A 23,637-nucleotide genomic window follows, 5' to 3' on the forward strand; every position below is an offset into this window, starting at 1 on the left:
TACACACAGGTGGATTATATTTATCATCATTAGGCATTTAGAACAACATTGGATCATTCAGAGATCCACAATGAACTTCTGGAATGAGCTTGCTACACTGAAAGTAAAGGGGCTGAATAATATTGCACGCCCCAATTTTCAGTTTTTGAATTTCCACAAAAATTTTAAATAACCAATAAATTTCGTTCAACTTCACAATTGTGTTCCTCTTGTTGTTGATTCTTCACCAAAAATTTACATTTGGTATCTTTATGTTTGAAGCATGATATGTGAGAAAAGGTTGAAAAGTTCCAGGGGGCCGAATACTTTCGCCAGGCACTGTACATACAGTACAGTGATGCAGGATATAGTGTGGACCTGTATATACAGTATGGCACTGTGTAGGACAGGAGCTCCAAGAAAGATACACAGATAGACAGACAGACAGACACACATAGTGTTAGGACTGGCAGAACGCACCAAGTTTAAGATGGAATAGTATCAGGTGCGTTTGCAGTCCGGGGTCCACCGTGCAGGTGAAAACCTGCTGCTAGTGATGACGGACAATATGGCGGTACAATGTGAATACACACACGTGTTAACTTCACCGTGTGTGAAAGAAGCGAACCCTGTTGCGTCACAGGGCCGCGGTACCGCACCAAGAGCGAAAGCAAGGAGTCTCAGAACTCAATCCCAAGACACAGGAATAGAGTTCATAAAAACCTCATGGGATCGACACCGCTACTGGGATGTCAGAGTGACAGAAATAAATGTATTTAAGATGCACGAGAGTGCGTGCGGTGCCGCACTGGCGGACGCCACTAACCACCCAGGCTTGGGTCAGGAAAGTGCTGAGAAAGCGCATGGCGCCGCACTGGCGGTCACAGCAATTAGACGCTGTAATGTGTGTTTCGTGCTGATGGCTTAGTCGGGCGCTAAATAGCTACCATCATTCGCGAACAGTCAACAACACTAGGAATGGGAATGATTTAGGAGCTTTCATCCATCGACATACATCCATCTACACACACACATTATATCAAGTCAATACTAGCGCATGGCCGTGCGGTCATGCGCAGCTTATATAGTTGCAGCACGTTCAGGACCTTCCAATAAAGGACCAATGGGAAGCTGCTACCTAAGTTTAGCACTTTCAGGACCTTCCTGGAGGACCAATGGGATGTGCTGCAGTACCTGAGCATGTGACCCTCGATCTCCAATGGGAGATCTTTCCCTGGGCATGCTCAGAAAGAGAAAAGCAGGACTTAGTCCCAAAAGCATCTGCTCGCCGCTGCCCAACACTGACTTCAGTGGCAGAAGCAGGAAAAGCAGCAGTAACTCTTTGTACAGAGTGGGACTGAGCAAGACGCTGGGACCGACGTCTCCGCTGAGCAGACTCCACTGCAGCAGGAGAAGAATGGGAGACCGCAGCAGAGACGGCCCGAGATATCCCCTGTGCAGAGGTGGGAACTCGACCCCTAACACACAGACAGAGATCATACTCACCCACCGTGACACTGTGAAGACTGACTCACTTCACCTCTGGATCTTCAGTGACTGAAGATCCAGAGTGAGGTCCTGCCGCGCTCTGCGGTGGAGAATCCTCTTCTCGCACCGATATCGTGGCTCCGCCTCCTTCCTTGAAGGAAGCTGAACAAACTCTCATCTGATCTAATCCGAGGGAGCAATAATATAGCTGAACAGGTAGCGCCTAGAAGCTTCTGTTGGGATCGGAGAAGGCTGCCGTATGCCATAAGCTAAGCATTAGGTACAGGGAGGGTACTAAGGAAGTCTGGCTAGGCTAGCCAGGTCAGTGGATGCTGACGCAGGTCAGGTGCCATGACTCTGCCGCTCTGTGCCAGCCACTGAGATGTAGGACTGTAGCCAGGTCCCTACACTTTCAATAGTTTCTCTTTTGTTAAATGTTTATTATCATTACAAACGTTTCACAGCAAAGAGACGTGTATTTTACATATTTTGAGAGATTTATCCCTATATTGGTGGGAGGCCCAGGGCCCGGGCCCCTTGGGCCCCCCCTTAATCTGGGCCTGTTTGTCATTTGAAACATATCTACTCAAGGAGTTATTTTATGTAAGCAGAAATTTTCAACTATTTTTGTTGACACTTTACAAGACCTGCGATTTTTTTGTTATAAATTTTAATGACAGAAAATAAGACCATTTCTGACTTTGTGCAAAATTTGCAAAATTCATAAACTGTTTGCCCCATTTTTATCCATTTGGTACAAAAACGTCAGCGAGCAGCACAAGATTAAAAAAAAAAAAAAGAAAAAACAAACATGACAAAAAAAGTGTATGAATTTGACCCATATTTCTTGGTTTGTTCGATTTATTACTGTAGACATTATTGTGACGTGTAATAAAATAAAAAAAATATTAAAAACGCCACAGAAAACGTGTTTTTGTTTTTACTCAAAATCCAGGTATGCGAATCCAGCCCTAATAACAATTAGGAAGGTGCTAATTATGTTTGCATTTCAGATCATTATAAAGTATTTTTTTCTTTCTTGGTCACGTTGGAAATGTAATTTTTACTTTATAAACTTATATCATATCATTGCAGCCTTTAAGTGGCTTTCCCTCGAAATGAAGGGTTAACGTCCCCTCAGCCTGAGTTTTATACACCGGGCACTAGGTGTCCTTTTGGGCAAAGAGAAAGAAGGAGAGGGGGAAGGAAGGAAAGAGGAGGAGGAGTGGAGGGAAGGAAAGAGAAGGAGGAGTGGAGGGAAGGAAAGAGAAGGAGGAGTGGAGAGGAGGAAAGAGAAGGAGGAGTGGAGGGAAGGAAAGAGAAGGAGGAGTGGAGAGGAGGAGTGGAGAGGAGGAGTGGAGAGGAGGAGTGGAGAGGAGGAGTGGAGAGGAGGAGTGGAGAGGAGGAGTGGAGAGGAGGAGTGGAGAGGGAGGAGTGGATGTCTGTTTTTACGTCTGGTTGCGTAGGAAAGATCATGGCGGATGGAGACTGATATCCCCCCTTCTCTGCCAAAGCCCGGGAGAAAAAAATTGAAAAAGCAAAGGGGTAAGTATAGATTAGGACTAGTGACTAAGGCGAGACAGTGTCAGTGCACACAAGCTGTTGTCCTGTGCCCCAGCAGAGTGACAGAGACCCAGGCGGCCATACTGGGCCCTGCAGGAGAATAGGAGGGTTAAAAGCTAGCTTTGGAGTGAACAGAGCAGGACAGCAATGGCTGCTGTTCACTTGCTTGTGTTATGGTTGTAGATTGGGGGGAGGGGAGAAAGGCAGCAAGAGGAGTGCCCCGCCGAATAAGCTGAGTGTGGGTACAGTGCCAGGTGTCTTCTCTTAGATTGCGAGCTCCGCGGGCAGTAGTCTTTGTGCTCCCGCCTGGCACGGTGCACTGTGTGCCAGCACGCCCTGTTCTCTGCTGTATTCTCAGAGAGGTGGCTGGCAGCATTCCTTGTCCTGTGCCCTCCTACATTGAATGTAAACTTAAGCCTGGCAGCCCCCTGTGGCTACATGAGTGGTCGTGCGAATTTACACACATTAATATGTGCCACTTAGTATGTGTCTATATACGTCATTCTTAATGAGATTGCTCTGCCCATTCATCTAATCACACCCTTAATGACAGACTCTGCCCACGCCTGACCCGTCTTCTGCTCCAGCTTGCTACGTCTGTTACTAGATTGCAAACTTTCAGGGCAGAGGTCTCATTAACTTCTTCACGCTACACAGGTTCTTACTATGTAGAACTGTGAACATTGGCTTCCTGCAGGGATGGTACATCTTAAATCTGATAAAATGTGGCTAAACCTGCTGATTTTGAGTTTATAAAATGAGCGCGTTTCCTTGGGAGGACCAGCTGCCTGTTCCTTGCCAGCTGTATCAGTGGATGGCCACCTAAGCTCCCATTAGGCTAGGTTCACATTGCGTTAGTGCAATCCGTTTAGCGGATACGCCAACGGATTGCGCTAACGCAATGTCCAAAAAGGGATTGCGTATGGCGATCCCGCTAGCGCAGATGCCCGATCTGCGCTATTGAAGAACGGACCCTGAATGCTGCAAGCAGTGTTCGAGGTCCGTCCGAAAATAACGGGACATCGCTGACGCATGCCGAAAAAGGCGTACGTTAGCGATGCGTTAGCGATCCGTTAGCACATTGTGGTCAATGGGTGCGCTAACGGATCCGTTACATAGCGTTAATTGCGCCAATTTCACCATGTAACGGATTCCGTTAGCGAACACCCACTAACGCAATGTGAACCTAGCCTTAGGCTACAGATGCGTGAGGGACTGTAGGACGTGCTGGTCCTGATCATTACCAAGTAGGCCTCGCTGCAGCCCTGTGCTGTGGTGATGCCATATGACAAACGACTGACGTCTGACCGTCCCAGCCCTGCTTCTACCCGTATAGCATCCCCCTATTTACTGTACATTGACTACAAATGAGACTTGATGAGAAAATATCTAGGACGAGGTTGCCAACTGTCCATAAATTGCTGGACAGTTTGTAAAAATGCGGCTTTTTACTTCCAGCTTCTGGAAAAATGATTATTTCCACAACTTATTTTAAGCTTAATGTGATAGTGTAATTGCAGCTAATCGTAATGTGTTTATATCAGTATTCTAAGCTGTTGACCTATATGAGTCGCCCGCCAGGGCAGTGGGGTACTCGGTACAGGTCCGGTCGCAATTAAAGGGATGGTCACGGTGGCAGCGACCGTGGCCCTGGGCGCCCAAGTAAAAGGGGCGGTCCTTAAAGGGGATGTGGAAATGAGGAAAGTTCGTGACAGCACCTGTGGTTCTCGGTCAGAGGTGACCGACGCTGCTTAAAGGAGTCCTCTGGGGGCGATGGTAATGCAGCAAAGATGGTGCCGCTTCCCACAGGTGAAGCGGTGTCCCCAGGGCTCCCGGTGTATTTAGCAGAGATGGTGAATGCCACAAATAATTGGAGGACACAGGGTTGCAGTCTTTACCTGGTTTACTTAAGTAAATAGGGCAGCACACTGCAGCGCCAAAACATGCAAACTTGAAAACACGAAATTTGAACTGCATTACTGCACTAGAAATATGAAAAATGAGAGCTTTTAGCGCATAAAAATGGCCAATTTTATGTGTACCTCGTAGCCACGTTAAGGCATCTCTCTTATACGAGGTCCTACGCTTGACCTACCTCACTGAGAATAAACGTCTCCATCTGAATGGGTACATGTGAAACCTCTTCTTGGACTCAAATTCTCTCTCTATGTGGAGGGGTATTGGACCTACTATAATTAAAACACCTGAAGCTAGGAGGCGGGGAGTGCACGATCAGAAGGCTAAAGAATACATTTCAAAAACCTGACCTGCACATCCAAACATAGACTAAGTGTGAACAGGTGCTGAACTCTAGCTTCAGGTGTTTTAATTATAGTAGGTCCAATACCCCTCCACAGAGAGAGAGAATTTGAGTCCAAGAAGAGGTTTCACATGCACCCATTCAGATGGAGACGTTTATTCTCAGCGACGTAGGTCAAGCGTAGGACCTCGTATAAGAGAGATGCCGTAAAGTGGCTACGAGGTACACATAAAATTGGCCATTTTTATGCGCTAAAAGCTCTCATTTTTCATATTTCTAGTGCAGTAATGCAGTTCAAATTTCGTGTTTTCAAGTTTGCATGTTTTGGCGCTGCAGTGTGCTGCCCTATTTACTTAACTATATACGAGTTGGTGACTCTGGGTTCAGCACCTGTTCACACTTAGTCTATGTTTGGATGTGCAGGTCAGGTTTTTGAAATTTACCTGGTTTACTGGCGTTAAGCAGCCTCAGTCCAGGGTACCAGCAACAGGTATAGATGGGGAACAGGCAGCCTGAAGACAGGTGGAAATCCCCTTGACAGGTCAGTTAGGGAGCCTTCCACTATGCGCTGCCTGTAGTTGTCTAACAAGGTCCTCTTTCTTCCCCTGTCCAGGGACAGTACCTGCACGGTAGGCAACATGAGCCATCTCTTTGGGGTCTCTATCCACAGTGACTCCGGACTCTGATTGCTGCTGTACCTCAGGTATTATGTGTTGCAAGTCCCTTTTAGTTTCCTGCCCTCCGGTTCTGCCGTGGGACCTGTATCACGACCTCGGGCTCCCGGTGCCCGGTCTCTGTGCTCAGCTTAGAGAGGCCCCGTTGCAGCCTTTATCTAGCTCCTAAATCCTTCTGTGCTCCTTCACTGTCTGCTACCAACTGTCAACTGACACTGCCTAGCAACTGACTCCTCCCGACCAGAGAGAGCAGCCCCCCTAATAATAATAATAATAATAATATTTATTTTTTATATAGCGCTAACATATTCCGCAGCGCTTTACATATTTGCACACATTATCATCACTGTCCCCGATGGGGCTCACAATCTAAATTCCCTATCAGTATGTCTTTACACCCCCTAAAGTTGGGTGTACAGCTCCCCCTTCTGGCCTGGAGTCAGAATCTGTTGCATGTGCTGAATACCGGTCAAAGGGACTCCTCCTGCCTCCAGGCATGGCATTAACCTCCCCGAGAGGAAGGCAATACCACTGTGGTACCTGAACTCCTGGGGTGCCACATTTACAACCCCCCTCCCCCCCCGTTAACTCCCTCACCCCCAAGGGTGGTTTGCACGTTAATGACCGGGCCAATTTTTACAATTCTGACCACTGTCCCTTTATGAGGTTATAACTCTAGAACGCTTCAACGGATCCCAGTGATTCTGACAATGTTTTCTCGTGACATACTGTACTTCATGATAGTGGTAAAATTTCTTTGATAGTACCTGCGTTTATTTGTGAAAAAAAACGGAAATTTGGTGAAAATTTTGAAAATTTCGCAATTTTCCAACTTTGAATTTTTATGCAATTAAATCACAGAGATATGTCACACAAAATACTTAATAAGTAACATTTCCCACATGTCTACTTTACATCAGCACAATTTTGGAACCAAAATTTTTTTTTTTTGTTAGGAAGTTATAAGGGTTAAAAGTTGACCAGCAATTTCTCATTTTTACAACACCATTTTTTTAGGGACCACATCTCATTTGAAGTAATTTTGAGGGGTCTATATGATAGAAAATACCCAAGTGTGACACCATTCTAAAAACTGCACCCCTCAAGGTGCCCAAAACCACATTCAAGAAGTTTATTAACCCTGCAGGTGTTTCACAGGAATTTTTGGAATGTTTAAATAAAAATGAACATTTACCGTATTTTTCGGACTATAAGACGCACCGGACCATAAGACGCACCCCAAATTTGGGGTGAAAATTGCAGAAAAAAAGATTTTTTTATAACATGGGGGTCCGTCTTATTGTCCGAATTTACAGTATCTTATGGCGGTGGCAGAGCAGGGTCACAGGAGGCAAGGTGGGGTGATGCTGGGATGAGGAGGTGCTGGGATGAGGTGATGCTGGGATGAGGTGGTGCTGGGATGAGGAGGTGCTGGGATGAGGAGGTGCTGGGATGAGGAGGTGCTGGGATGAGGAGGTGCTGGGATGAGGAGGTGCTGGGATGAGGAGGTGCTGGGATGAGGAGGTGCTGGGATGAGGAGGTGCTGGGATCAGGAGGTGCAGTGAGAGGTATGGCATGAGAGGGGTCCCTGGCGTACCATGCAGGCTTACCTAGGTGGCAGAGGTGCGGTGGCAGAGGTCCGGTGGCAGAGGTGCGGTGGCGGGGGTGTGGCAGCAGAGGAGGCGCAGGAAGCGGGGTCCCTTTCCCCGGTATGGTGATGCAGCAGGCCCGGTATGCAGCAGAGCCGGGTGAATCCTCTTGTTATCGGTGGGCGCGGCCATCTTCCTGAGGCCGCGCGTGTGCAGATGAAGCGCTCTGCTCCCGGGGCTTCAGGAAAATGGCCGCGGGAGGCCGCGCGTGCGCAGATGGAGATCGCGGCGGCCATTTTCCTGAAGCCCCGGGAAGCAGAGCGCTCCATCTGCGCACGCGCGGCCTCCGTAAAAAAATGGCCGCCACCACCGATAACAAGAGGATTCACCCGGCTCTGCTGCATACCGGGCCTGCTGCATCACCATACCGGGGAAAGGGACCCCGCTTACTGCGCCTCCTCTGCCGCCACACCCCCGCAACCGCACCTCTGCCACCGGACCTCTGCCACCTAGGTAAGCCTGCATTGCGACTATTAGACGCACCCCCCATTTTCCCCCCTTTTTTTGGGGGGAAAAAGTGCGTCTTTTAGTCCGAAAAATACGGTACCTTTTTTTCACAAAAAATTTAATTCAGCTCCAATTTGCTTTATTTTACCAAGGGTAACAGGAGAAAATGGACCCCAAAAGTTGTTGTACAATTTGTCCTGAGTACGCTGATACCCCATATGTGGGGGTAAACCACTGTTTGGGCGCATGGGAGAACCCGGAAGGGAAGGAGCGCCATTTGACTTTTCAATGCAAAATTGACAGGAATTGAGATGGGACGCCATGTTGCGTTTGGAGAGCCACTGATGTGCCTAAACATTGAAACCCCTCACAAGTGACACCATTTTGGAAAGTAGACCCCCTAAGGAACTTATCTAGGGGTGTGGTGAGCACTTTGATCCACCAATTGCTTCACAGAAGTTTATAATGCAGAACCATAAAAATAAAAAATCATATTTTTTCACAAAAATTATCTTTTCGCCCCCAATTTTTTATTTTCCCAAGAGTAAGAGAAGAAATTACCCTGACACACCCCTAATCCCAACCCTATTCCCAACCGTAAATGTAATCTAAACCCTAACCGTAACTTTAGCCTTAACCCTAGCCCCAACTCTAACCCTAGCCCTAACCCTAATGGGAAAATGGAAATAAATAAATTTTTTTAAATTTTTCATTAAATAATGGGGTGATGAAGGGGGGTTTGATTTACTTTTATAGCGGGTTTTTTAGCGGATTTTTATGATTGGCAGCCGTCACACACTGAAAGATGCTTTTTATTGCAAAAAATATTTTTTGCGTTACCACATTTTGAGAGCTATAATTTTTCTATATTTTGGTCCACAGAGTCATGTGAGGTCTTGTTTTTTGCAGGACGAGTTGACGTTTTTATTGGTAACATTTTCGGGCACGTGACATTTTTTGATCGCTTTTTATTCTGATTTTTGTGAGGCAGAATGACCAAAAACCAGCTATTCATGAATTTCTTTTGGGGGAGGCGTTTATACCGTTCCGTGTTAGGTAAAATGGATAAAGCAGTTTTATTCTTCGGGTCAGTACGATTACAGCGATACCTCATTTTATATCATTTTTTTATGTTTTGGCGCTTTTTATAGAAAAAATAATAATTTTTGCATCGCTTTATTCTCAGGACTATAACTTTTTTATTTATTTGCTGATGATGCTGTATGGTGGCTCGTTTTTTGCGGGACAAGATGACGTTTTCAGTGGTACCATGGTTATTTATATCCGTCTTTTCGATCGCGTGTTATTCCACTTTTTGTTCGGCGGTATGACAAAGCGTTGTTTTTTGCCTCTTTTTTTTTTTTTTTTCTTACGTTGTTTACTGAAGGGGTTAACTAGTGGGCCAGTTTTATAGGTCGGGTTGTTACGGACGCGGCGATACTAAATATGTGTACTTTTATTGTTTTTTTTTTTTTTATTTAGATAAAGAAATGTATTTATGGGAATAATATTTTTTTTTTCTTTTTCATTATTTAGTTTTTTTTTTTTTTTTTTTTTACACATTTGGAATTTTTTTTTTTTACTTTGTCCCAGGGGGGGACATCACAGATCGATGATCTGACAGTTTGCACAGCACTCTGTCAGATCACCAATCTGATAGCAGTGCAGGCTGCTTCACAGTGCCTGCTCTGAGCAGGCTCTGTGAAGCCACCTCCCTCCCTGCAGGACCCGGATGCCACGGCCATTTTGGATCCGGGCCTGGAGCAGGGAGGGAGGTACGGAGACCGGAGATGTGATCGCGTTGCTGCGGGAGGCTCAGGGAAGCCCGCAGGGAGCCCCCTCCCTGCGCGATGCTTCCCTGTACCGCCGGCACATCGCGATCATGTTTGATCGCGGTGTGCCGGGGGTTAATGTGCGGGGCGCGGTCCATGACCGCTCCTGGCACATAGTGCCGGATGTCAGCTGCTATAGGCACCTGAAGGGTTAATAAACTTCTTGAATGTGGTTTTGAGCATCTTGAGGGGTGCAGTTTTTAGAATGGTGTTACACTTGGGTATTTTCTATCATATAGACCCCTCAAAATTACTTCAAATGAGATGTGGTCCCTAAAAAAACAAAATGGTGTAAAAATGAGAAATTGCTGGTCAACTTTTAACTCTTATAACTCCCTAACAAAAAAAAAATTTGGTTCCAAAATTGTGCTGATGTAAAGTAGACATGTGCGAAATGTTACTTATTAAGTATTTTGTGTGACATATCTCTGTGATTTAATTGCATAAAAAGTCAAAGTTGGAAAATTGGGAAATTTTCAAAACTTTCGCCAAATTTCTGTTTTTTTCACAAATAAACGCATTTAATATCAAATAAATTTTACCACTATCATGAAGTACAATATATCACGAGAAAATAGTGTCAGAATCACTGGGATCCGTTGAAGTGTTCCAGAGTTATAAACTCATAAAGGGACAGTGGTCAGAATTGTAAAAATTGGCCCGGTCATTAACGTGCAAACCACCCTTGGGGGTAAAGGGGTTAAGGTGATCTCTAGATACTGCAGTCGAGGTTTCTCCTCCATCTTTACTTATAAGACACACTTTAGTATTGTCAAAGTTGGATGGTAAGATGGTATATAGTTCTGCTTCCCACTGGTCATCAAGTTTGTGCATTCTCCTTTTACGCTTTAGCACTTGTTCACCTGGTGACAAGGGAATTTCAGGGGCATGTTGATTGTAGTTTCTTTCTTGTTTTTGTCTGGCCTGGGACAAGCAATTTCTACACATTCTTGTACTTGGCGGTGTTTCTGTTGTCGCTCGGTATCCCAATCTTCATCTGGTGAGGTTGTTTGTGGTGTAAGGACTCTCATATGAAGATCAACTGGTAATTTGCTAGATCTTCCCACTCATCAGGTAGGCTGGAGTGCAGTTGGTGGAATTCACTGGGATGTGATTGTACAGATCTACCAAGTCTGGCAACTTCTCTGGCCATAAGTTTCTCTCTTCCAAAGGCAAGGTTTTCAGTAAGTCGATTACCACTTGATTCATCTTTTCACATATGCCATTTGTTTGTGGGTGGTACGGTGTTGTTCTTATCTTTTGCATCCGTACAGGTTGCAGAACTCCTGGAACACTTCCGCTTCAAAGGCTGGGCCTTGGACGGTAAGTGCCTTCTCAGGATAATCATGTGGTCGACAAAAGTGTTGTTGGAAGGCTTGGCTGCCATCTTCGCTGTCTGGTCCTTCACAGGCACGACTACCTGGAATCTGCAGTAATGGTCCACTATGTTCAAAGCATAGATATAGCCTGACCGGCTTGGAGTTGGCTTCGCGTGGTCTAAGGCCACCAGTTCAAGTGGCTGTTTGGTGACTATGGGCTGTAGGGGAGCCCTCTGGCTGTCATGTTCCTTTCTGCGCAGGTTGCATGGGCCACACTCTCGGCACCACTTTTCAATGGCTTTTCTCATGCCAATCCAATAGAACCTTCCACGTAGTAGGATCTCTAACTTCTTCCTTGCGAAGTGTCCTGCTCCATCGTAGTACGCTTCCAGAACCATTAACACATTTTGTCTCGGGACCACTATCTGCCAGACTAATTTGTGAGTGCGTGGGTCGATATTCCTCTGGCACAGCTTACCGTCAAAGATAAACAATTTGCCCTTCTCCTTCTACAGCTGCTGAGTCTCTTGTGGAGCATCTGGACCAGGGTGTGAATCTGCTGAATCAGCAGCTCTTTTACCAGACGGACTGCTGGGTCTCTGCCCATCCATGGTGGGGCAATGGGTTCAGCGTGGCTTCTTGCTTGTTATTGCTCTTGTTCTTCACGTAATGGGAGTACTGAGTCGCCCCGGGGCGATGGAAGGCTGGTAACTCAATCTCTTCGAGTGCTTCCGGATCTTCTCCAACCTCTGGTAAATTGGGCATCCTTGACAACGCATTTGCATTCTTGTGCCCTGCACGGTACTTGATGGTGAATTCATAGTTGGACAACCGGGCCATCCATCGCTGCTCCAAGGCACCTAGTTTTGCCGTCTCCAGGAGTGTCAGCGGGTTGTTGTCCGTGTAAACTGTGAATCTTGCTGAGGCCAAATAGTGATTGAACCTCTCTGTTACCCCCAAGACTATGGCGAGGAACTCCAGCTTGAAGGAACTGTAGTTTTCAGGGTTCCTTTCCGTGGGACGAAGCTTCCTGCTGGCGTAGGCAATTACTCTTTCTTTGCCTTTCTGCACCTGGGACAACACTGCTCCCAATCCCACGTTGCTGGCTTCCGTGTACAGCACAAACGGTTGGTCATAGTCAGTGTAGGCCAGTACCTCATCTCCCGTGAGAGCCAACTTCAACCAAGTGAAGGATCCTTCCAACCTGTTGTTCCACTCGAATGGAGTATTCTTACTCTGGGTCTCCTTGAATTGGCCCACTAACAGGTCTTGCAGTGGTGCGGCTATCTTGGTGAAGTCCTTAATGAACCTTCGGTAGTAGGCTACCAACCAGAGAAACTGCCGAACTTCGTGGATGTTGCTGGGTTTCGGCCAGTCCCTGATCACAGTGACCTTGTCACGGTCTGGTGCCACTCCTTCAGAGCTTACCACATCTTTGGGCTTTAACAGATGACACTTAGATGGATTTACCTTCAGGCCAAAGTTAGACAGAGCTTCAAACACCTCGGGCAGGTGCTTCAGGTGGTCTTCATAAGTCTTGGAGAAGACTGACATCATCCAGGTACAGCAGGACTGTTTCAAAATTCTTGTGCCCGAGACAGCACTCCATCATCCTCTGGAATGTCCCTGGTGCATTGCACAGTCCGAACGGCATGTAGTTGAATTCAGAGAGACCCATCGGTGTCGTGAAGGCAGTCTTTTCTTCATCTGCTTCTGCCACGGGAACCTGCTAATACCCACTAGTGAGATCCAAGGTGGAGAAATAGCAGATTTTAAAGCAGCTAACAACTCTTTAATTCTGGGCAACGGGTATGCATTCTTACCATTGTGGCCAAAAGTATTGACACCCCTACAATTCTGTCAGATAATACTGTAACAACTCTGCTGGCATCACGTCATGGCCTCACATCTCTCACACTATCTTACCCACTGCTCCAGGTCATGATGTGGTTTCTGTTTCATGCCAGCTCCATGTTCTGTGTCTCTGCTCTCTGCATGCCTCATGGCTATGTGTATAGGGGGCCGGCGCCTGAACTCTCTGGTTCTTATAGGAATCAGGTGCATCTGTCTAATCAGTACCTGACCAATTATCAAGAGGCCTCCTGTATACAGTGCAGCTCCACCCTGTGGTCTGGGCCTGTGCAATGTGTTTGCTCAGTTTGTTTCTTGCTTCTGAGTTTGCCAGGTCTTGCTCTGAGTTTCTCCCTCGCTGGAGGCTTTTCTCTGTGCTATTGCCTTGATCTTGTTGTCCGCCCTCCAGGAGGCAGTATATCCTGGTCCCTGTGTCTTTGTCCTTGTGTCTTGTTCCTTTGCCTTGTCTGTACTTAGTCTTATCTCGGTCTCCTTGTCTGTGGCTTCCTTCCCTGCTGTGTCTTTCCTTGTGTTCTCAGTCTGCTTACACTCCGCACTCTTGCGGCTCTGCCTGCTCTGTATCTTGGTGGCTTTACCGCTGCTCCGCACTCCTGCGGTTCTGCTCCGTTCTACTCTGCTCCGCTCCCGTTGCTGCAGAAACCTCTTGCTGCAGTTCCTCTCTGCAATCCTTGCGGTTCCACTCTGCTTAGCTTCTGCAGTATCTCTTGCTGCAGCTTCTCTCCACATTCTTTGTGGCTCTGCTCAGCTTTTGTTGCTACGCTATCTCTTGCTGCTTTTCCACTCCTATCTGCAGTCTTGCACTCCTCTCCTGTGTGAACAGGTCCCTACCTGTTTCTTCATACCTCATTCCTTGCTGCTTGTTTCCTTCCCTGCACCTCCTGTGTGAACAGGTCCCTGTTCCTCCAAACTACATATCTGTTCCTGCACCTCCAGTGTGAACAAGTCCCTACCTGTTCCTCCAAACTACATATCAGTACCTGCACCTCCAGTGTGAACAGGTCCCTACCTGTTCCTCCAAACTACATATCTGTACCTGCACCTCCAGTGTGAACAGGCCCCTACCTGTTCCTCCAAACTACATATCTGTACCTGCACCTCCAGTGTGAACAGGCCCCTACCTGTTCCTCCAAACTATATATCTGTACCTGCACCTCCAGTGTGAACAGGTCCCTACCTGTTCCTCCAAACTACATATCAGTACCTGCACCTCCAGTGTGAACAGGTCCCTACCTGTTCCTCCAAACTACATATCAGTACCTGCACCTCCAGTGTGAACAGGTCCCTACCTGTTCCTCCAAACTACATATCTGTACCTGCACCTCCAGTGTGAACAGGCCCCTACCTGTTCCTCCAAACTACATATCTGTACCTGCACCTCCAGTGTGAACAGGCCCCTACCTGTTCCTTCATATACCACATCAACCAATCCTGTGTTCCTGCCAGTCCTGCCGTTCCTGCCCTGCCTTCCAGTCCTGTGTTCTCTGCAGTGCCTCCCAATCCTGTGTTCCTGCCAGTCCTGCCATTCCTGCCCTGCCTTCCAGTCCTGTGTTCTCTGCAGTGCCTCCCAATCCTGTGTTCCTGCCAGTCCTGCCATTCCTGCCCTGCCTTCCAGTCCTGTGTTCCTGCTGTCCTAGCCAGTCCTGTGTTCTCTGCCGTGTCTCTGCCAGCCTACTTGTCTGAGTTCCAGCCGTGCTCTTCTGCCAGTCCTGCCTAATGCCTGCACCAATCCTGGTGTTCCTGTCTCCCAAGTGGGATCAGCAGCCACAGCCAGACACCACCCTGGAGTAGCACCTGGCAGCTGCCTGCTGCACAAGCCTGATCTCACCATCATAGGCTCCAGTGAAAACCCAAGCAGCTGTCATAGTCACACCCCTTCCAGGGTAGTCTGGTTTGTGGCACAGTGGGGCCACAATCCCCCCCGAGCTCACGCCCACCAGTCAGGGCGTGAGCGTGACAAATACTCAGTTTCTTCCTGAAAATGATTGCGCAAACAAATTATTTGGTATTATCTTCATTTAATTTGTCTTAAATGAAAAACACAAAAGAGAATGAAGCAAAAAGCAAAACATTGATCATTTCACACAAAACTCCAAAAATGGGCCAGACAAAAGTATTGGCACCCTCAGCCTAATACTTGGTTGCACAACCTTTAGCTAAAATAATTGCGACCAACCGCTTCCGGTAACCATCAATGAGTTTCTTACAATGCTCTGCTGGAATTTTAGACCATTCTTCTTTGGCAAACTGCTCCAGGTCCCTGATATTTGAAGGGTGCCTTCTCCAAACTGCCATTTTTAGATCTCTCCACAATTGTTCTATGGGATTCTGGTCTGGACTCATTGCTGGCCACCTTAGAAGTCTTCAGTGCTTTCTCTCAAACCATTTTCCAGTGCTTTTTGAAGTGTGTTTTGGGTCATTGTCCTGCTGGAACACCCATGACCTCTGAGGGATACCCAGCTTTCTCACACTGGGCCCTACATTATGCTGCAAAATTTGTTGGTAGTCTTCAGACTTCATAATGCCATGTTAGGGCTAGCGGAACGCACCGAGTAAATATAGATGTTTATTATTGATGCATTCGCAGACCGGGGTCCACCGTGCAGGAGAACCTGCTACTAGTAAATGGTGGCACTATTTGGCAGTATAGACTAGCTCTGTTATTTCAGAGTAGCTGTGAAAGGAGAGCACTGTGCCCTGTTAGACTTCACAGGAGCACAGGCTAACTGCCCAACAGAGAGCAGTCAGTGGTCATGCATGCACACAATCTCCTCACCGGAGGTGCCGGTCTTCTAGGGGCTTATTTCAGCCGGGTCCCTGAATACAATCTCACATGACCACACTGGCGCAAAGCACATAACTCAGAAAGATACTATAGCATGACCGTGCGGACATGCGCACCTTATATAGCTGCAGCAACTACAGGACCTTCCAAAAAAAGACCAATGGGAGACTACCACAGAACTTGAGGACCTTCCTAGAGTACCAATGGGAATAGCTGTAGTACCTGAGCATGTGACCCTTGATCTCCAATGAGCGATCTTACACTGGGCATGCTCAGAAGGGGAAAAGTAGGACTTAGTCCCAAAGACGTCTGCTCGCTGCTGACCAGTACTGGTTACAATGGCAGAAGCTGGAAGGACAGCAGTAACCCTTCGCACAGTGTCAGACTGAGCATGATGCTGGGACTGACGCCTCCGCTGAGCATGCTCCACTGCGGCAGGAGAAGAATGGGAGACCGCAGCGGAGATGGCTCGAGATTCCCCCTGTGCAGAGGCAGGAACTCGACCCCTAACATGCCAAGCACACGGTCAAGCAGTCCAGTGCCAGAGGCAGCAAAGCAACCCCAAAACATCATGGAACCTCCACCATGTTTGACTGTAGGGACCGTGTTCTTTTCTTTGAATGCCTCTTTTTTTTCTCCTGTAAACTCTTTGTTGATGCCTTTGCCAAAAAAGCTCTACTTTTGTCTCATCTGACCAGAGAACATTCTTCCAAAACGTTTTAGGCTTTTTCAGGTAAGTTTTGGCAAACTCCAGCCTGGCTTTTTTATGTCTCGGGGTAAGAAGTGGGGTCTTCCTTGGTCTCCTACCATACAGTCCCTTTTCATTCAGACACCGACGGATAGTCCAGGTTGACACTGTTGTACCCTCCGACTGCAGGGCAGCTTGAACTTGTTTGGATGTTAGTCGAGGTTCTTTATCCAACATCCGCACAATCTTGCGTTGAAATCTCTTGTCAATTTTTCTTTTCCGTCCACATCTAGGGAGGTTAGCCACAGTGCCATGGGCTTTAAACTTCTTGATGACACTGTGCACGGTAGACAGAGGAACATTCACGTCTTTGGAGATGGACTTGTAGCCTTGAGAATGCTCATGCTTCCTCACAATTTGGTTTCTCAAGTCCTCAGACAGTTCTTTGGTCTTCTTTCTTTTCTCCATGCTCAATGTGGTACACACAAGGACACAGGACAGAGGTTGAGTCAACTTTAATCCATGTCAACTGGCTGCAAGTGTGATTTAGTTATTGCTGACACCTGTTAGGTGCCACAGGTAAGTTACAGGTGCTGTTAATTGCACAAATTAGAGAAGCCTCACATGATTTTTCGAACAGTGCCAATACTTTTGCCCTTTTTTATGTTTGGTGTGGAATTATATCCAATTTGGCTTTAGGACAATTCTTTTTGTGTTCTTTCATTTAAGACAAATTAAATGTAGATAATAATAACAAACAATGTGTTTGCCATCATTTTCAGGAAGAAACTGAGTATTATCTGACAGAATTGCAGGGGTGTCAATACTTTTGGCCACAACTGTATAATAATAATAATAATAATTTTATTTATATAGCGCCAACATATTCCGCAGCGCTTTACAAATTATAGAGGGGACTTGTACAGACAATAGACATTACAGCATAACAGAAATACAGTTCAAAACAGATACCAGGAGGAGTGAGGGCCCTGCTCGCAAGCTTACAAACTATGGTGTGTAATGCGGTTATTAGTCAGTTCCTGGACCTGGAGACACAATTCTGTGGAGGGATAATCATCCAGGATCTGTGCGTCGGCCTCAACCGGGACCTGAGGAAAGGGTGCCACCTCCTGGTGGTGCGTGAGGGTTGGACGCCTAGGGGGAACTGTGCGGCTGGGTGGTGGTTCATGTAGCCCCCGGATGGCCCTGTCTTTAAATTGCGCAAAGTCCAGGTCAGGATTTTACAAGGCCAGAACGCGCAGTTGTGTCCTGTGGGTACTGGACAGGAGCCCTTCAATGAACTGTTCTTTAAGAGCCTATCTCCATCCTGCATGCTGTTAGGGTCAACCTGTTTGATGGCACGTAGTGCCTTTTGCAGATTAAGGGCATAGTCCCGTATGGTATCCTGTGCTCGTTGTTAGCACCCGAAAAACCTCATTTTGATTTCTGCAGTGGTGCGGGTGTCAAGTGTTTTTAAGTTTGGCAAATATCTGCTTAACAGTTCCTTTCTCCATATCCGGCCAGGATTTTACTTCTCTTAGGGCTGCGCCAATCAGTTGGCCAATTAGGATGCTGACCTTTTGATGTTCTGTCAGGGGATATACTTGAAGTAGGCTGCAGAGCCTTTCCTTAAAGTCACTTATTGTATGGGACTTCCCAGAACATTGTGGCAGCCAGGCCGCTCCTGGTATATAAGGCATGGATAGTGGTATTATGGGAGCGGTTACTGCGGCGGGGTCCTGCAGGTTTACAGGAGCTGCGGGCACCGCAGGGCCTGATGGCATCATGGGACCTGCTGCTGTGTCCACCGCAGGGCCTGGGGGCATCATGGGGCCTGCGGCTGCGACCGCTGCCAATTCTCCTCCCGGGTCAGACATAGGTTTCCCCCGCGCCAACCTTGTAGAGGCCCGACGTCTCTCTTCCGGAGTCTGTAGCGGTCCCTCCGGTGCGCGGTCTGCAACGGTTCCTCTGTGTGCGGTCGGGTGCTTCTTCCGGTCCTCCGTCCAGGGCTTTGCAGCGTCTTCACTTGCGGTTCTCCTGCATGGTGTCCTCATTTGCGGCTCTCAGTTCAAGCTCTGCCCACAATGGAACACCCCTCTTTTCCTGCGTTCCTCGAGGCGCTCCTTCTGGTGGCTGTTGGCGGTTATTTTGAAAACAAAGTGCACGCGCACCGTGTGATGCAGTTATGGCAATGTTTTGATGTCGATGTTTTAGAAACCCATTAAAGTCTCTGGCGTACAACTTAATAAAGTCTCTCTAGTTTCTCAATAAAACAGTCTCTTAGGCGCACATGACCCAGTTTGCTGAGTCGGTCAATCCTGTTTGTGACGCCAAGTTGAGTCGCGTATCAGGGCAGTGGGATACTCAGTACCGGGTCCGGTCGCAATTAAAGGGGTGGTCACGGTAGCAGCGACCCGGTCCGTGGCCCTGGGCGCCCGAGTAAAAGGGACGGTCTTTAAAGGCGTTGTGGAAATGAGGAAAGTTCGTGATGCCACCTGTGGTTCTCGGTCAGAGGTGACCGACGCTGCTTAAAGGAGTCCTCTGGGGGCGATGGTGTTGCAGCAAACATGGTGTCGCTTCCCACAGGTGAAGCGGTGTCCCCAGGGCTCCCAGTGTATTTAGCAGAGATGGTGAATGCCGCAAATAATTTGAGGACACAGGGTTGCAGTCTTTACCTGGTTTACTGGCGTTAAGCAGCCTCAGTCCAGGGTACCGGCAACAGGTATAGATGGGGTACAGGCAGCCTGAAGACAAGTGGAAATCCCCTTGACAGGTCAGTTAGGGAGCCTTCCACTATGCGCTGCCTGTAGTTGTCTAACAAGGTCCTCTTTCTTCCCCTGTCCAGGGACAGTACCTGCACGGTAGGCAACTTGAGCCATCTCTTTGGGGTCTCTATCCACAGTGACTCCGGACTCTGATTGCTGCTGTACCTCAGGTATTATGTGTTGCAAGTCCCTTTTAGTTTCCTGCCCTCCGGTTCTGCCGTGGGACCTGTATCACGACCTCGGGCTCCCGGTGCCCGGTCTCTGTGCTCAGCTTAGAGAGGCCCCGTTGCAGCCTTTATCTAGCTCCTAAGTCCTTCTGTGCTCCTTCACTGTCTGCTACCAACTGTCAACTGACACTGCCTAGCAACTAACTCCTCCTCCTGACCAGAGAGAGCAGCCCCCCTTCTGGCCTGGAGTCAGAATCTGTTGCATGTGCTGAATACCGGTCAAAGGGACTCCTCCTGCCTCCAGGCATGGCATTAACCTCCCCGAGAGGAAGGCAATACCACTGTGGTACCTGAACTCCTGGGGTGCCACACATATCAGTTATCTTCATCACTTATGGTTTTTCAACATGTCTGTGCAATGTGTTGGCTATTTGCATCTTTTTTTCTAAAAAGTTATTTAGAAAAAAGAAATTCTGGTTAGCAACTCTGATCCATAACTGATCAAACTTATCAAATTCTCATGGTCCTGACAGCAAAAATCTTACACAGGACAGAGTGATAAAGCAATATCTATTGTATTGTGCTCTCCACAGGTCAATAGGGTCTTACCTTATTAAGGGCTGCAAAGAAAGGCACATCTACCATATAAAAGACACTAGCTTTATTAATGGAACATACTGTAGGTGGGGGACCCAACCACCTACTGAAGATTGAATCATGGAAGTATAAGGATGACCACAGTGGCTCAGTGTAACCACTGGAGTCCTGGGTCCAAATCCCACCAAGGACAACATCTGTAAGGAGTTTGCATGTTATCCCTGTGTTTACGTGGGTTTCCTCCGGGTTGTCCAGTTTCCTCCCACTCCAAAGACATACTGATAAGGAATTTAGATTTTAAGCCCCAATGGGGGACAGTGATGATAATGTCTGTAAAATGCTGTGGAATTAATGGCCCTATATGTGAGACTAGATGATGGCCCGATTCTAACGCATCGGGTATTCTAAAATATGTATAGTAGTATACACCATGTTCCAAATTAATATGCAAATGATATTTTTCTCATATTTTCCTAAATGGTCGGTACAAATGAGTCAGTCTAATAAAAGTCATCACCCATTAGATTATACATCAGATTTCATTGAAGAAACCTCCCAAAGATAACAGTATAATCTCCAAAATGAATAAAAACTCAAAATGCACTGTTCCAAATTATTATGCACAGTAGAATTTCTATACATTTGATGTTTTAAAGAACTAAAAATCTCATTTGTGGAATTTGCAGCATTAGGAAGTCACATTCACTGAACAAAACAGCTATTTAACTCCAAAACATCCTAACAGGTCAAGTTACATGTTAACATAGGGACCCTTTTTTTGATATCACCTTCACAATTCTTGCATGCCTTGAACTTGTCAGTTTTTCGAGAGTTTCTGCTTGTATTTCTTTGCATGAAGTCAGAATAGCCTCCCAGAGCTGCTGTTTTGATGTGAACAGCCTCCCACCCTCATAGATCTTTTGCTTGATGATACTCCAAAGGTTCTCTATAGGGTTGAGGTCAGGGGAAGATGGTGGCCACACCATGAGTTTATCTCCTTTTATGCCCATAGCAGCCAATGACTGAGAGGTATTCTTTGCCGCATGAGATGGCGCATTGTCATGCATGAAGATGATTTTGCTCCTGAAGGCACGTTCCTGCTTTTTATACCATGGAAGAGAGTTGTCAGTCAGAAACTCTATATACTTTGCAGAGGTCATTTTCACACCTTCAGGAACCTTAAAAGGCTCTATCAGCTGTTTTCCCATGATTCCAGCCCAAAACATGACTTCCACCTCCTTGCTGACGTCGCAGTCTTGTTGGAACATGGTGGCCATCCACCAACCATCCACTACTCGATCCATCTGGACCATCCAGGGTTGCTCGACACTCATCAGTAAACAAGACTGTTTGTAAATTAGTCTTCATGTTTGTCTGGGCCCACTGCAACCGTTTCTGCTTATGAACACTGTTTAAGGGTGGCTGAATAGTAGGTTTATGCACCACAGCAAGCCTTTGAAGGATCCTACACCTTGAGGTTCGAGGGACTCCAGAGGCACCAGCAGCTTCAAATAACTGTTTGCTGCTTTGTAATGGTATTTTGGCAACTGCTCTCTTAATCCAATGAATTTGTCTGGCAGAAACCTTCCTCATTGGGCCTTTATCTGCATGAACTCTGTCTGTGCTCTTTCAGTCACAAATCTCTTCACAGTATGATGATCAGTCTTAAGTTTTTCGTGAAATATCTAATGTTTTCATCCCTTGACCAAGGCATCGCACTATTTGATGCTTTTCAGCAGCAGAGAGATCCTTTTTCTTTCCCATTGTACTTGAAAACTGTGGCCTGCTTAATAATGTGGAACATCATTTTTAAGTAGTTTTCCTTTAATTAGAATCACCTGGAAAACTAATTATCACATGTATTTAATATTGATTTCAGTGATCCATTGAGCCCTGAGACACAATACCATCCATGAATTTATTTGAAAAACAAAACAATTAAATCTTTGATACTTAAATCCAATAAGCATAATAATTTGGAACACGGTGTATAGCACAGCGCACGTAGTATGTAGCATAGCCCACATAGTATATAGCACAGCCCACGTAGTACATAGCACAGCCCACGTAGTACATAGCACAGCCCACGTAGTACATAGCACAGCCCACGTAGTACATAGCACAGCCCACGTAGTACATAGCACAGCCCACGTAGTACATAGCACAGCCCACGTAGTACATAGCACAGCCCACGTAGTACATAGCACAGCCCACGTAGTACATAGCACAGCCCACGTAGTACATAGCACAGCCCACGTAGTACATAGCACAGCCCACGTAGTATATAGCACAGCCCACGTAGTATATTGCACAGCCCACGTAGTATATAGCACAGGCCACGTAGTATATAGCAATGAGGGTACCATATCCCTGTGAAAAAAAGAATTAAAATAAATAATAGTTATATACTCACCTTCCGGCGGCCCCCGGATCCAGCACAGGCCTTTAACGATGCTCCTCGCGGCACTCTGGTCCCAAGAATGCATTGCGGCAATAACATATGATGATGTAGTGGTCTCGTGAGACCGCTACGTCATCTCCGGTCATTGCCGCAATGCATTCTTGGGACCGGAGCGGGAAAGGCGCCGGAAGGTGACAATATAATTTTTTAATTATTTTTAACATTAGATCTTTTTACTATTGATGCTGCATAACATAGGGTTAATAGCAGCGTTAACAAACTGCGTTACACCGCGTTATGCCGCGGTGTAACGCAGTCCGTTTAATGGACTGCTAAACCGCTATGGGGGCGCTGAGTAGGGAGGAGGCACTGACTGCAGTAGGGACCAATCAGCGACGTGGGATTTTCGTTACAGGCAAACAGACGGAAGTACCCCTTAGACAATTATATATATAGATGAGCGTAAAATATTCTCACATTGCAGATTATCCTTCTATATTTTTTCAAAACACACTTTTTCAGTGATTACTTTGTTTCTCCATTCATACTGCACCCACACACACAAATGATACACCATTTGAAAGGTAAACTTGCCCCTTCAGTAAGATAATAGCCAAACAAACCACACATCCAGGATGGTATCACAAAATACACTTTAAACATTATTTTTCATAAACCTGCAGTAAGGAAAAATTATCTGCAGTTGGCACCATACTACCTAAAAAGCACAATTCCACAAAGCTGAATCAAATCCTAACATTTGCTTTGGGGGCTTTCCAGCTTGCCGAACTCCTTGCCCAGCCGATGTCAGGCAGGTACATATCAAATATTTGCTACATATGTGGAAGTAGAATAAAGGTAAAACTTTACCTGTTTAAGGCTTCAGCTTTAAAACTGAAGATATAAATGAATGCAGCCTAAAAGGTTCTGAACCATCAGATTTTCCGTATTATTGGACAGTCATTGAAAAGTCTATCTTCCTTCTGAGGTTGCAGCTTATTGGTGACCTGGAGTCACCTCTGGTTCCAAGTAAAACACTGCAGCCGTGACATAACTCAGACTGTACATTGTTTCCCTATGGTAGAGATTGGTGGAAACAACCTTGCAAAAATTGAAAAAAAAATCCAACCGTAGGGGAAAAAACATGTAAAATA

At 46.6% G+C, this 23,637-nt stretch overlaps 1 protein-coding gene across 9 annotated transcripts in view; it reads left to right on the forward strand.

Annotated features, from left to right (window-relative positions):
- The first annotated feature begins 2,811 nt into the window (after nucleotides 1-2,811).
- Nucleotides 2,812-23,637, forward strand: part of SCMH1 (Scm polycomb group protein homolog 1) — a 205,345-nt gene continuing 184,519 nt past the window's right edge. For 2 of the 9 annotated variants that reach the window (XM_069756687.1, XM_069756686.1), the window contains exon 1: nucleotides 2,872-3,012. The gene's annotated coding sequence lies outside the window, so the exon portion shown is untranslated. Of the gene's footprint in view, nucleotides 3,013-23,637 lie in introns of all 9 variants that reach the window. The other 7 variants (XM_069756690.1, XM_069756683.1, XM_069756685.1 and 4 more) reach the window with 7 other exon arrangements.

This window comes from Ranitomeya imitator, chromosome 3 (genome assembly GCF_032444005.1).
Source record: "Ranitomeya imitator isolate aRanImi1 chromosome 3, aRanImi1.pri, whole genome shotgun sequence".
Lineage (NCBI taxonomy): Eukaryota > Metazoa > Chordata > Amphibia > Anura > Dendrobatidae > Ranitomeya > Ranitomeya imitator.